This window comes from Mobula birostris, chromosome 9 (assembly GCF_030028105.1).
Source record: "Mobula birostris isolate sMobBir1 chromosome 9, sMobBir1.hap1, whole genome shotgun sequence".
Lineage (NCBI taxonomy): Eukaryota > Metazoa > Chordata > Chondrichthyes > Myliobatiformes > Myliobatidae > Mobula > Mobula birostris.
In genome coordinates, this window is record NC_092378.1 from 117,475,209 (window position 1) to 117,490,768 (window position 15,560).

Below are 15,560 nucleotides of genomic sequence, written 5' to 3' on the forward strand. Positions count from 1 at the left end.
CTGCCATCTCCTTATCTCCCATTACAATTTCTCCAGCATCATTTTTTATCAGTCCTATATCTACTGTCACCTGTCTTTTACTAAAAGAAAAGCTTTTAGTATCCTCTTTGATATTATTTGCTAGCTTCCTTTCATAGTTCATCTTTTCCCTCTTAATGACCTTCTTAGTTTCCTTTTGTAAGCTTTTAAAAACTTCCCAATCCTCTGTCTTCCCACTAATTTTTGCTTCCTTGTATGCCCTCTCCTTTGCTTTGGCTTTGACTTTTCTTGTCAACCACGGTTGCATCCTTTTTCCATTCAAAAATTTCTTCTTTTTTGGAATATACCTGTTTTGCACCTTCCTCACTTCTCGCATAAACTCCAGCCACTGCTGCTCTGCCGTCTTTCCCGCCAGTGTCCCTTTCCAGTCAATTTTGGCCAGTTCCTGTCTCACGCCACTGTAATTTCCTTTACTCCACTGAAATACTGACACCTCAGATTTCGGCTTCTCTTTTTCAAATTTCACAGTGAACTCAATCATGTTATGATCACTGCCTCCTCAGAGTTCCTTCACCTCACTCTCTCTAATCACCCCCGGTTCATTACACAATACCCAATCCAGTACATCCGATCCCCTAGTGGGCTCAACAACAAGCTGTTCTAAAAACCCATCTCGCAGACATTCTACAAATTCTCTCTCTTGAGATCCAGTGCTGACCTGATTTTCCCAATCCACTCGCATGTTAAAATCCCCCACAATTATCATAACGCTGCCCTTCTGACAAACCTTTTCTACTTCCTGTTGTAATTTGTAGTCCACATCACTGCAGCTGTTTGGAGGCCTATAAATAACTGCCATCAGGGTCCTTTTACCCCTGCGATTTCTTAGCTCAACCCATAAAGATTCTGCACCTTCCGATCCTATATCACCTCTTTCTAATGATTTAATATAATTTCTTACCAATAAAGCCACGCCTCCTCCTCTGCCTACCTTCCTGTCCTTCTAATACACCCTGTGTCCTTGGACGTTCAGCTCCCAGAGACATGCATCCTTTAGCCACGTCTCAGTGATGGCCACAATATCATACCTGCCAATCTGTAGCTGTACGACAAGATCATCCACCTTATTCCTTATGCTACTTGCATTTAAGTATAACACCTTAAGACCAGTATTTGGTACTTTTCGCTTTGATTTCACTGCAACTTTATTGCACTGCAAATGGCTACAAATTTGCCCCATCACCTGCCTGTCTTTCCTGACATCTTTACTGCTCACTATCTTAGATTTATTTCTGTTTTCCCCTTCCTCTGCTCTGTCATTCCGGTTCCCATCCCCCTGCCAAATTAGTTTAAACCCTCCCTAACAGCTCTATTAAACTTTCCCGCCAGGATATTGGTCCCCTTTGGGTTCAGGTGTAACCTGTCCTTTTTGAACAGGTCATACTTCCCCCAGAAGAGATCCCAATTATCCAAGAATTTGAAGCCCTGCCCCCTGCACCAGTCTGTCAACCACGCATTCATCTGCCTGATCCTACTATTCTTGCCCTCGCTAGCATGTGGCACAGGTAGCAATCCCAAGATTACTACCCTGGAGGTCCTGCTTCTCAGCTTCCTTCCTAACTCCTGGAAATCTCTCTTCAGGACCTGCTTCTTTGTCCTATCTATGTCATTGGTACTAACATGTACCAAGACAACTGGCTGCTCACCCTCCCCCTTCAGAATATTCAGGACCCAATCCGAGACATCCCGTACCCTGGCTCCTGGGAGGCAACACACCATGCGGGTATCTCTGTCAGGCTCACAGAATCTCCTGTCCGTTTCCCTGACTATAGAATCCCCTATGACTACCGCATTCCTCTTCTCCCTCCTTCTGTCCTTCACAAGAGCGCCAGGCTCAGTGCCAGAGACCCAGTCACTGTGGGCTGTTAGGTCATCCCCCTCAACAGCATCCAGAACAAGATATTTGTTGCTGAGGGGGACAGCCACAGGTGTGCTCTCCACTATCCGGGCATTTCCCTTCCCTCTCTTGAAAGTGACCCAGTTTTCTGACCCCTGTAGCCTAGGGATGACTACCTTCTGTAGCTCCTGTCTTATCACCTCTTCACTTTCCCTGATAAGCAGTAGGTCATCAAGCTGCAGCTGCAGATCCCTAATACGGTCTCCGAGGAGCTGCATCTCGGTGCACCTGGCGCAGATGTGGCCATCAGGGAGGCTGGAGGTCTCCCAAGATTCCCACATCTGACACCCTGAACAAAGCACTAACCCTGCAGGCATACTATCTAATTCTACAGAAGTGAAACAGGAAAAATAAGTCTACTCGCCCACTTCCCTCGCTAAACAGATGAACTTTTTTAAACTTTTTTAAACATTAGCTTGTACCGTTAGCTGTGAGAGCCCTGCTGTTCCTGTCTGTCCGGGCCGATTCTGGGGGCGGGGGGGGAGAAAAAAAGAGTTGGTGCTTCGCTCTCGCCTCTTCCCATTTACCGCCGAAGCCTGTTGAAGCCAAAGCCCTACACTCTGCTACCGCTCACTCTGCTGCCCGCTGTATAGGGTGGTCTCCTTTTTAAACTCTGCGCTGTCCTGTTGACGTCTCGCGCCTGCGCAGTCTCGTCCTTCTTGCACTGGAAGAAGTTTTTAAAAAAAACTGCCTTCCTTCAGAATTCAGCTCCCACGACGCTCTGTAGTCCTGATCCAAAAAAACAGCCGTTGGTAGCAACCTTCCTTTTAAAACTCTCCGCACTGTCCTGTTGACGTCACGCACCTGCACAGTCTCGTCCTTCTTGCACTTGAAGAAGTTTTAAAAAAAACTACCTTCCTTCAGAATTCAGCTCCCACGATGCTCTGTAGTCCCGATCCAAAAGACAGCCGTTGGTAGCAACCTTCCTTTTTAAACTCTCCGCGCTGTCCTGTTGACGTCACGTGCCTGCGCAGTCTCGTCCTTCTTGCACTCGAAGTTTTTAAAAAAACTGCCTTCCTTCAGGATTCAGCTCCCACGACGCTCTGTAGTCCCGATCTGCAGATTTTAGAACTTGCTTATTTAAACTGTTCTTACATAGAAACATAGAAAATCTACAGCACAATACAGGCCCTTCGGCCCACAAAGTTGTGCCGAACATGTCTATACCTTAGAAATTGCTAGGGTTACCATAGCCCTCTATTTTTCTAAGCTCCATGTACCTATCCAAAAGCCTCTTAAAATACCCTATCGTATCCGCCTCCATCAAAGTTGCCGGCAGCCCATTTGAAAAACCAAAGGAATAATAACTTTTTTAGATTTGCTTATGGGGGATTGTTTAATGTCTTTCACTCAGTTAGTGGACGAATATGACTTACCTAATGCACACTTTTTTAGATACTTACAAATTAGGAATTTTTTACGTAGTTTACTTCCAAATTTTCCCTCTGCTTATCCACCCAATATGATAGATACCTAATGCACACTTTTTTAGATACTTACAAATTAGGAATTTTTTACGTAGTTTACTTCCAAATTTTCCCTCTGCTTATCCACCCAATATGATAAATACTCTTTTTCAGGTTAAACCATTTCAAAAAGGACTGATAGCTATAATTTATAAATGGTTATTGAATTTGCAAAAGGTATCTAACGATAAAATTAAAGGTGCGTGGGAATTGGAATTTCGAGAGTCACTTTCAGATAATCAGTAGGATAAAATTATTTGGTAAATATTTCATCTAATTGTGCCCATCACTCCTTGATACAGTTCAAGGTAGTACATCAAGCACATATGTCAAAGGATAAATTAGCCCATATTTTTCCCAATGTTAATCCTATTTGTGACAGATGTAATATTGAGGTGGCTACTTTAACTCATATGTTTTGATCTTTTATCAAGATAGATAATTTTTGGAAAGATCTCTTTAAAACTATCAGAAGTCTTGAATTTGGACCTACAACCGAACTTATTTACAGGAATTTTTGGGATCATTCCAACGGAAGCAGGGTATATTCCTGTTTCCGTTCAACGGATGATAGCTTTTACAACTTTATTGGCGCCATTTTGCTTAAATGGAAGGATTCTAATCCACCTACTGTTTTTTATTGGCTTTCCTCCATTATGGCCTGTCTAAGTTTAGAGAAAATAAGAAGTTGGACATTTGATAGATCCTTTGAATTTGAAGAAACCTGGCGACCCTTTATTCAATATTTTCATATGGCTTGATTTATTGCTCTTCCAGTTACTTTCTCGAAACTTTGGATTTGATCAGAAAGTTTCTCTTTCTTCTTGCTTTTACTCTCAGTATGGGCTGCCCAGTCCCCTTTTTTCCCTTTTTCTTTGTTTTACCTTTTGTTTTTGTTTATAAAGAATAGTGTTTTTTTTTAGTATATATATAAAAATTATAAAAGTTTCTTTATCTTTTTTTCTTTTTATGAAATAAGAGAGTTGATTATCTTTTTATTATATACTATTAGATTAATACTATGTATGACCTTGATAATGTTTATTTTACCTTTTTTATGTATTGTTATCGATATAGATATTTGAAGTAATTCTCCTCTTGTTTGTACTTTTTTAAAAAATTAATTAAAAAATTAATAAAGAAAGACAGTGTTTTGCTAGCTGTTAAAATGAATACCTCTGTACATTCAATTCAACAATTAATGAACATTTGGAAATCCTGGACAGCTGGAGAAGCAAAAATTGTGCGTTTGAATTACTTGGCATTATCAACAGTATTGTTCAAAAAGACACGTTTGAAGAAGTAGCATCAGCAGATTTTCGCACTTTAGCAGTGGATGAATCTTCAGATATATCTGTCAACAATGTCTCATTCTGTACTTCAAGTTCAGACCTAAAATTTGTACTGTGTATAAAACTTCTTTTGGTGGAATAGTTCAGCTAAAGGTGTTTGATGCTTCCATTATATTAACGATCAAAGAGTTTTATGAAAAGAACAAATTTGACCGCCATAAAATGGTCAACTTCACATCTGATGGATAGGCAGTCATCAGTGATGTTGGGCAAAGTCAGTGGTGTCGCAGTATGACTGAAGCAGGATATCCCACACTAGACCTCTTTTGCAGGCACTAAGTGTGGGATACTAAAGATTATAAGCTTTCTCTGTGTTTACTTAGAAGCGAGGTTTCCTGAGGATGAGGTACAAGAATGGGTAGCTTGTGATTTTTCTGTGCTTTCAGATTATGACTTCAATTTTGGCAAAGACCAAGTCAATGTCTTGTGTGGAAACTATTCTGATTTTCTTGTTGAAAATACAGTCGTAATCAATTACTTCAAATTTGCTATATAAGAAAAAATTAAATCCAAACTGATTTCCAGCTTTTCTGAAATGGTGACATTTGTACTTCAAAATGAAGAGTTTTGTGACCCTGCAAAGTTGATGGACCTTTCTTGCATCTAGCGCTGCCTGTGAAAGAGGTTTTAGCCTAATAAATCAAATCAAAAACAAACTGTTTAAGTGAGTGTTATTTGGATACGCTGAAGAGAATTCAATGTCATCTGTTGGAAGGAGGTTGTATTAATCTTGACAGTTTATGAAGAGTGGGTAATTGACAAAGACAGGAGGGAGACAAAAATAACCAAGCAACTTAAATATGTTAATTACCTTGTTCAACTTTATGTCTCTTGCATAATTAAGCTAACAAAATCTGTGCTGTATGCAATGATTTCCAAATAAAATACCTATCTGGATATTTTGTAACTAGCTATGTAATTTTATAAGTTTTGTTTGACCAGCTGAAATAACTAATAATATGTGATGAGATTGATATTATTACATGCTGTCATATAGTATATGAAAAATAAGACTCTGATGAGTATTATTTACTTTAAGCAATGAACAACTGGACTTGGTAGTTTATTATCCTTAGAATAACTTCAGGTTTGCTTCCACTTAAAAATTCAGTGTGCACATGCTGTTGTCACTGGGCAAAAAATTGCATAACACAAAATTTTTTGCATACACTGCTCATTATAAATTAGAGGGAGCATTGGTGGGTGGGTAGCTGGAAGGGAGGAAAAGGGCTTGTTTTGCTTTCCATGTTTTGTTGTTGTTGATTGTATTGTTCAGCTGAACATTGTCAGCATGCTGTTGACGCTGAAATGAGTAGTGACTCTTGTGGGCTGCCCCGGAACATCCTTAAGGTGTGTTGGTTTTTAATTCAATGTATGTGTGATAAATAAATGAACCTGAATCTGAATAAATCTAGACTGTAGTAGAATATTTTTCATTTTCTTGTGCAATTCCAACCACAGTCAAGAGGCTTGACAGAGTCCAGGAAAGCGCAACCCTGTACGTCATCACTTAAATATTCCCTCTCAGTATCAGTCTACTACAAGATTACAGCAACTTGAAAGGTTTCTTTGGAAGCACCGCATAAGCCATGACTTCTGTGTACTCAAAACACAAAAATTGCTGGAGGAGCTCAGCAGGCCAGGCAGCATCTATGGGAAAAAAAGCTCTTGTTTGTGATTTGACTTCTATTTATTTGTGGGATATAGAAAGGTTGAGACACCATTCAGCTACAAGTTCCCTTTCAAACCACACATCTTGATTCTAGGCAGGTGTAGTTATTTTTTTTGTTTTGACGTTGTCTATTAAAATTAGTAAGTTTTAACTTAATATTGTTTTAAAGATCTGAATTTTCAGGATTTCACAAAAATAGGGATAGAGGTGCATTTTTTCAGTGATTGGTAAAATAACATACAATGTATAGGTTGACAGTGTATAAATCATTGAAGTGAGTACAGAGGGACTTGTACTTTCACACTAATCTTAAATTGTAATGCGGGTTCTGAACTTTAGGTTCTCTGCTTTGTTTTAGGAGGTCTGTCTCATGATTGATTTAGAATAGTACAGCGCAGGAGCAGGCCTTTTGAAACATAATGTTGTGCTGAACTAATTAAGCTAATAATGTCCTAATACCTTTTGTCAGCACATTATCAATATTTATTAATGCATTTTGATTAATATGTATTTTGCTATAGGAATATGCAAGTGTGTGTCATTTTTTAAAAAGTTCACATAGCATTTATTATCAGAGTATGTATACCATATACAGCCTTGAGATTCATCTTCTTGCAGGTAGCCACAAAACCAAGAAACACAATAGATCAGTATATGTTGATATTTCTGATTTGTCCTGGAATGCCCAGATATATAGGCATATCATCTTCATCGCCTTCTTACGCCAGTTAATGATGATCTATCAATAAAATAAATATCAACTTTGTTGCAAAATATAAGCATCCTTTCTGACTTATCTATCTTGACTTGTCTATTTCACCTTCTGTCGTCTGTATTATATACACATCTTAAAAGCTTATAAAAATCAAAGTTAATTATCAGTCTCAGGCAGTTTGATTTTTCAAATATGGATTCAACCTTCCCAGAATTCCAACCACTGTCAAGAACAGTATATAATGGAAAGAATGTTTTAGTTTTTCCGTGGAAGTATATGTTTTAAAAATATTTCTTTAATCAAGTTTGAATTGGGAGGTTCTTCAGAATGACAGGACTGTTAATAATATGGTTATTTTCATATGGCAGCAAGTGATATATATATTTTCCTGATATGTGGATGAATTTCAATTTTCCTAGCTAGTGGGTTCACTATAAAAATAAGGAGAAATTTTGAGATTTTGGTAGGGAAAAAATTTTATTTCTGTTCTATTTTTAGAGTATTAATATCAACTTTGGGAAAAAATATGATGCACATGAAGTTATAAGACGCGAATAAACTCTTCTCAGGCTTCCAGCTGGGTACAGGTATCAATTACAACAGATGTTCTGATGACAATTTCTGCCACCTTCATCAGGGAATGATGCCTGAGCACGTGTAGTCTGGAGGTATTGATACCCCCACAGTCCATCCCTTCTGATTGATTAGTCCTCATCCAGTCAGGTTTCCGCTCTCTCACCTTGTTTTCGATTGAATTTCAGTTCTTACTTAGAGCGAGACCTTCGACTGTTAAAATTCTTTTCCTCTAGTTTTATTTCAATGACTTCCTTTACCAGGCAGTCCCAAAAGTCATTGGCGTGGCCCAGTAGTTTTGTACCGTCAAAGTCAATTCTATGGATATTGCAAATACAATGTTTGCTACTGCTGATTTCTCTGGGTAGCCCAAACGGATTCACTTCCTGTGCCCCTTGAAGCGGGTTTCCACCGTGTGTCCTGTCTGGCCAATATATGCTGCTCCACATTCGCAAGGAATTCTGTAAACACCAGCCAACCTGAGTTCCAGGTCATCTTTGACCCTCATAAGCTCTAATTTGAGCTTCCATACAAAATTGAGGATCTAGGGTCCTGGCGATCCTTCCAGAAAACATGGAAATATAAGGAAGACAGGTTTCCGGACATTCTAATATGATGGAAACCGGGCGGTAGCCTCCGACATGGTGTCTTAAAAGGGCCAACAAAACTACCAGGAACCCTAACAGTGAGGAGGAATCCATCCATCACCACCGTCTGTCTTCCCTATATTTTCACAGTTTCTGGAACAATCGCCAGAAACCAGAAGAAATACTGGATTAATACCATCCACAAACTCATAAGGAAGTTCAAATCACAGTTTATATGGGTCAAAGAGACTCAGGTCAGCTGTCATTTACAGGATTCCCTGTAGGATTGACCTTGACACAAATATACTGTGCCACACCAATGGCATGTGGGACCACCTAGTAAAGGAAGCCATTGAAATAAAACTAGAGGAAAAGAATTTTAACAATAAAGGTCTTTCTAAGAATTGGAGTTTGATTGTAAACAAGGTGGGAGAGCAGAAACCTGATTGGACAAGGACTAACCAATCAGGTGGGGCAGACCTCGAGGATATAAATACCAAAGGACTAAACATGTCCAGGCATCATCCCTGATGAAGGTAGCAGAGTTTGACATCGAAATGTTGGTTAAAATCGATACATGTACCCGGCTGGAGGTCCAAGAAGAGTTTATTCGTCATATACGCTGGGAAAGCACTAGATCCTTTTTTTATAAGACATGGTTTCCCACATGTTTAAAATCCGTTAAAGATGGCGCTGGTAACTGGCGACTTTGCGCATGCTCTCCTGAACAAACTGCCCTCTCCGCTATCCTATACCCGAGAAACCCTTCTAAACCTCCAATTTAGCAAGATAAAGATCAACAACACCCTGGCGAAGCTACTGACCGAGCTGGAGACCACCACGCCAGAACTGCTTCTTAAACTCCGGACCGCACCTGGACCCGACCAACGAGGCGCACCACGTTCCCAGAGACCTGCGGTTTGCTACCGTGCCGGAGTGCTTGGAGACATGGCCCATTCCAATCAGCACCTCTCCAGAGCAGACGACCACACAGAAGTGACGGCGGAGACCTCAAGGTGCCCCAGACACTTCCCCGGAGCGACCACTGTAAAGCCCTTTTGGTGGCCATCCATAGCTGCCGGAAGTGAGGCCTCCGCAACTGTGACTCGGCTTAGGGGCTTGTTTCAGCAAGGAGCCCAGCCATCCGGGCTTAAGTGTTGGCTTCGGGGCCCGACCCAATCGACAGCCCAGGCCCCTGGCAGCTGGAAATGGCAGTAGAGCCTCCCCCGTTACTTGGCCTGACCCGGAGTGCACGACGATGCAACCCGCCAACATCAAAGAGCTGACAACAACGCACTGCATCGATGGAGACCTGGAAAGATGCACTACCTACCGAGGAAGCGTGGGAAAAGAGCTGGGACCATCTTAGTAGCTAATGTGCAAGCCATAGAGAACAAGGTGGATGATCTTAAAGGGAGACTCACCTACTGCAGGGAGATGCAGAACTGCTGTGTATTCTGTTTCACCGAGACCTGGCTCTCCCCTGCCACCCCCAGCTGTGCCAGACCGCACGGCATCTTCGGGCAAGATGAGGGGAGGCGGTGTCTGCCTACTGATCAACACTGCGTGGTGCTCGGACACAGTGGCACTGACAAGCTCCTGCGGCCCGGACCTGGAACACCTGTCGGCGAAGTGTCGTCCCTACTATCTGCCACGGAAATTCACCTTGGTCATACTGACAGCGGTCTGCATTCCCCCCAGGCGACGTGGAGTGTGCTCTGAACATACTGTATGCCAACGTCAGTGAACTTGAGACCAGGTATCTGGAGGCTTTGCTCATCACAGCCTGGGACCTTAACCAGGCCAACCTCAGAAAGGCGCTGCCAAAGTTAAACCAACATGTTTCCTGCCCCACTAGAGGCCCGAATATACTTGACCACTGCTACACAGCAGTCAAGGATGCCTACCGTTCCGTCCCATGACCTCACTTCGGAAAATTGGACCATCAGGCCATACTACTCCTCCCGGCTTACAAACAGAAACTGAAGCGGGAGGTCACGGTGTCAAAAGTAGTGTTGCGTTGGACGGAGGTTACGGATGAGGTCCTCTGTGACTGCTTTGAATCAGTGGACTGGTTAGTATTCAAGGACTCGGCAGCTAACCTCGATGAGTGTGCCTCAGCTGTCACAGACTTTATTTGGAAATGCACGGAGGACTGTGTGTCTCGCAAGACGATCTGGGTATTCCCTAACTGGAAACCTTGGAGGAATTATGAAGTCAAGTCCCTTTTAAAGGCTAGAGCTGTGGTTCTTAGGTCTGGGGATACCAGTCGCTACACGGAATCCAGGCGTGAACTCCGGAAAGCCATTAAGGGCACCAACAGGCAATATTAAGCCAAGTTGGAAGCCCAGGCTAACCAAAGGGATGCCAGTAGACTACGACAGAGTCTAAATGAGAGTCACTGGGCGCAAAGAAAAGGTTGGGAATATCAATAACTGTGGCGCTTCTCTTCCTGACGAACTTAACGTATTCCACGCAAGATTCGAACAGAAGAGGAGCGTCCCGCTCCCTCCGGATGAACCGGACCTGGTGGCATCGAGATTCATCGTCACAAAGAAGGACGTTAGAAGGGCCTTCCTGAAGATAAATCCAAGGAAGGCGATGGGCCCAGATGGCGTCCCAGGATGGGTTCTCTGGGCCTGTGCAAGCGAGCTAGCTGGAGTGTTTGCTGACATCTTCAACTGCTCCTTGCTTCAGTCTAAGATCCCCTCGTGTTTTAAGAAGGCAACGATAATCCCAGTGCTGAAGAAGAGCAAGGTGGCATGCCTGAATGACTATCAACCTGTGGCTCTGACATCAATTGCTATGAAGTGCTTCGAGAGATTGGTTTTGGCACACATCAACCACAGCCTACCAGTCAACCTCGACGCTTTGCAATTTGCCTACCGGAGCAACAGGTCAACGGCAGATGCCATCTCTCTGGCAGTACATTCCTCCTTAGAACACCTGGAGAATAAAGACGCATACGTAAGGCTCCTTTTCATTGACTACAGCTCTGCCTTTAATACCATTGTTCCAAATAATTTGATTCCTAAGCTCCGGAACCTGGGCCTTAGCACCCAGATCTACAGCTGGATCTTCAACTTCCTCACAGACAGGACCCAGGCTGTAAAAGTAGGGGACAAGCTCTCCTCTACAGTCACTCTGAGCACCGGTGCCTCACAAGGCTGTGTACTCAGCCCCCTGCTGTACTCACTGTACACCCATGATTGTGTAGCCAAGTTTCCATCAAACTCATATATAAGTTTGCTGATGACACAATAATTGTAGGCCGTATCTCAGGTAATGATGAGTTTGAGTACAGAGAGGAAAGTAAGAACTTGGTGGCATGGTGCGAAGACAATAGCCTATCCCTCAATGTCAGCAAGACGAAGGAATTGGTTGTTGACTTCAGAAGGAGTAGCGGACCGCATGGCCCAATTTACATTGGTGGTGCGCAAGTGAAACAGGTCAAAAGCTTTAAGTTCCTCGGGGTCAATATCACAAATGACCTGACTTGGTCCAACTAAGCAGAGTTCACTGCCAAGAAGGCCCAGCAGCGCCTTTACTTCCTGAGAAAACTAAAGAAATTTGGCCTGTCCCCTAAAACCCTCACTAATTTTTATAGATGCACTGTAGAAAGCATTCTTCTAGGGTGCATCACAACCTGGTATGGAAGTTGTCCTGTCCAAGACCGAAAGAAACTGCAGAAGATCGTGAACACAGCCCAGCACATCACACAAACCAATCTTCTGTCCGTGGACTCACTTTACACTGCACGCTGTCGGAGCAGTGCTGCCAGGATAATTAAGGACATGACCTACCCAGCCAACAGACTTTTTGTCCCTCTTCCCTCCGGGAGAAGGTTCAGGAGCTTGAAGACTCGTACGGCCAGATTTGGGAACAGCTTCTTTCCAACTGTGATAAGACTGCTGAACGGATCCTGACCCAGATCTGGGCTGTACCCTCCAAATATCTGGACCTGCCTCTTTTTTTTTGCACTACCTTACTTCCTATTTTTCTATTTTCTATTTATGATTTATAATTTAAAATTTTAATATTCACTCATTTTAACTATTTTTAATATCTTTAATATCTTTAATATTTAATATTTGTAATCCAGGGAGTGTGAAGCGCAGAATCAAATATCGCTGTGACGATTGTACGTTCTAGTACCAATTGTACGTTCTAGTACCAAGAGAAGTTTATTCTCTTCAAGAGATGAATTTTTCATGTACCCGTTTTGGTACCTTCCCCATTCTGATATTCATTTGTTTTCCTGCTTTTATTTGTTCTCTCCACTGCAGATTATAGAATCACACTGCACAAAACTAGGCCTTCTCAGCATATCTGGTCCATGCTGACCTTGATGCCTATTTCCACTAATACCATTTACCAGCATAGGACTCGTATCTCTGTCTATGCCCAAACTTTTTGAAGATTGTAATGGTATCTGCCTCTACTATCTCATCTGCCATTCTAGATAACCACTGATCTCTGTATGTGTTGGGCACGTGGCCAAGTGGTTAAGGCGTTTGTCTAGTGATCTGAAGGTCGCTAGTTCGAGCCTCAGCTGTGGCAGCGTGTTTGTGTCCTTGAGCAAGGCACTTAATCACACATTGCTCTAGTGTCTGTGTGAGGAGTGGTGCCCCACACAGACTTCCAATCTGCGCCTTGTAAGGCATGAAAGTGCCCAGCGCAGGCCTCTCATGGTCTGAGTCGATGTTCCCTCCTCCTCTGTATGAAAAAATGCTTTTTAGATCTTCTTTCAATATTTCCCCTCTCACCTTAAACCTGTGGTTTTAGTTCTCAACTCCTAAGAAAAAGAAAATTTCTTTCTTCATGTCCATGCCCATCATAATTTTATAAATATATTTTGTCACATCTCAGTCTTCTACATTCCTGAGAATGAATCCAGCCCTATCCAAACTCTCTCTGTAACAAAAGCCCTCCATTCCAGGCAACATCCTTGTTAATCTCAGCTACACTCTCTATTGCTATTGGTTCTTGAACTGTATTCAATAATCAAGTGACATTTAACCAATGTTTTGTAGAGTTACATTTGTTCTCTTCCTTCCTCCATATATATATATGTACCTTTTGACCCTTTCATTCTAATCCACTTCCTTTCCTTTTTAGCTAAAGCACAAACACAAGGAATAGTATTGATAGACATGGGCAAATTTGGTGTAAAATGAAAGATAAGTCAATGTATTTGACAAAAATTCTTTGAGGTAAGTTGAGGGAAATGATTAGACCACCTCTGTGAACTGACAATATTCAGGTGCTTCTTTAATTTTGCATATGCCACTTAGGGACTTGTGCTAATATTATTTTATGACCATATGTGCTGTGTGATTATACTGTATTTACTGCGTTTTGCACCTTGGCCCCAGAGAAACAATGTTTTGTTTAGCTGTATACATGTGTATGGTTGCATGACAATAAACTTGAACTTGATAGTCTTTCCATGTACTATTGTGATTTATAGTCATTCGAAGCATTGTTTATTAAAATGATGTGATTTCATTGTCTTTGGAAGTTGGAGAATTTGGTGATCATTTTGTCCATCTCTAATGTGGTGTATTGCTTTTCCTTTCTTAATTTCTCTGACTTGTATTCTCTCTTGTTCATTCTCTTCACCCCATCTCTTTTTCCTTTTATTTTCCTGTCTTGTGCTTCCATTGTGTATTTTTTTCGGTGGGAGATTGGGTGAAATGCTATGGTAATGTAGACTGAAGAGCCCCTAATATATATTGCTTCATTTAAGCTTCACAGCTCATGCTTTATGCCTTTAGTATTGCTTTTTCAAATTTCTTAGATCAAATCTTTGCACGGAATCCTACTTATCCATAAATTATTCTTTTAATGGCTGTTCTTTGCTACTTCATCCCAAATTCTCTTCGAGCAATCTAGCCAATTCCTGTATTCCCCCTGCCTTTAGTCCTTCACCCATTCATGCCTTGTTCAACTAAGAGTAGGTGGGAGGAGACTAGGAATCCCATTATTCTCAAAGAACATCACTTCCTACCTTGGCCTTTTCTGTTGTTTTCTAATGAGTGTTGTTTGGTTTTGAAATTCCACATGATTACAATCAGAGCAGAACAACAAAATCAACAGTCTGTCCTTTTCATTATTTCTTGCTTTCTCTATTTTATAGGTACATAAAATGTTAGTGTCTAATAGATTTGACTGTATTAAAATCAAATTCAACTTCAAAATCAAAATATATAGCTCGATAAGTTGAATTTAAAGTTAATTTGGTATTATTTAAAGAAAAGGCAGTCTCTTTCATTCTTACACGTGATTCTCTTCCATTCCTGCTTAATTTCCTTGGATACAATTAGAGTACAAGTACTACAGTAGAAATGACACCAAGACTTTTCCAGTTTTGCCTACTACTATATATATATATATTTTGCATGGGACACACCTCATACATTTTGATATTACTTAAGTGAATTGTTAATATTGGTTGTGTTTAACCAACTCCTTTCAAGGGAGATGGCAGAGTAGAAAATGCAAGAAACTGTAAAGGCATTTATTGTTAATAAACAACACAGACAAAATGCTGGGGGAACTCAGCAGGCAAGGCATCATCTATGGAAAGGAGTGAACAGTTGAAGTTTCGGGCCAAGACCCTTCATCAGGACTCCTGTTCACTGTTTATGTTGACTGTTTACTCTTTTCCATAGATGCTGTCTGGCCTGCTGAGATACACCAGCATTTTGTGAGCGTTGCTTGGATTTCCAGCAACTGCAGATTTTCTTGTCTTTATTGTTAACAAGTTACTTGCACTAAGCACATCAAATACATTCGGTTTAGAATTGTTCAGACTGAACAAGAGCAAAGCCAAACCAAGCCAAGCTTCAAGGGAAATCTGTGACCTTTGGATATTTAAATAGAGGCATTAAAAAACCGCAAATCATTTGTTAAAGCATGATCAAAACAACACTCAGTCAGGTGTTGGATCAGAGTCAGGAGAGGGAAAGGGGATAGGCAGCCAGTGCAGAGTACACATGTGGCCATTCCCCTCAATAACAAGTATATTGTTTTTGATACTATTAGGGGGATGATCTTGCAGAGGAAAACCACAGCAGTCAGGTCAGTGGCACTGAATCTGGCTCTGTGGCTCAGAAAGAAAGTGGGAGGAGAAGAGGTGAGCAGTAGTGAGAGGAATTAATTGATTAGGGGAACAAATAGGAGGTTCTGTGGATGAGAACAAGATTCCTAGATGGTATGTTGCCTTCTGGGTATATTATCATGGAAATCATTATTGA

General features: G+C 41.5%; 1 protein-coding gene across 8 annotated transcripts in view; it reads left to right on the forward strand.

Moving 5' to 3' along the window:
- smurf1 (SMAD specific E3 ubiquitin protein ligase 1) overlaps positions 1-15,560 on the forward strand; it is a 159,033-nt gene that overhangs the window by 45,732 nt on the left and 97,741 nt on the right. The window lies entirely within an intron of this gene.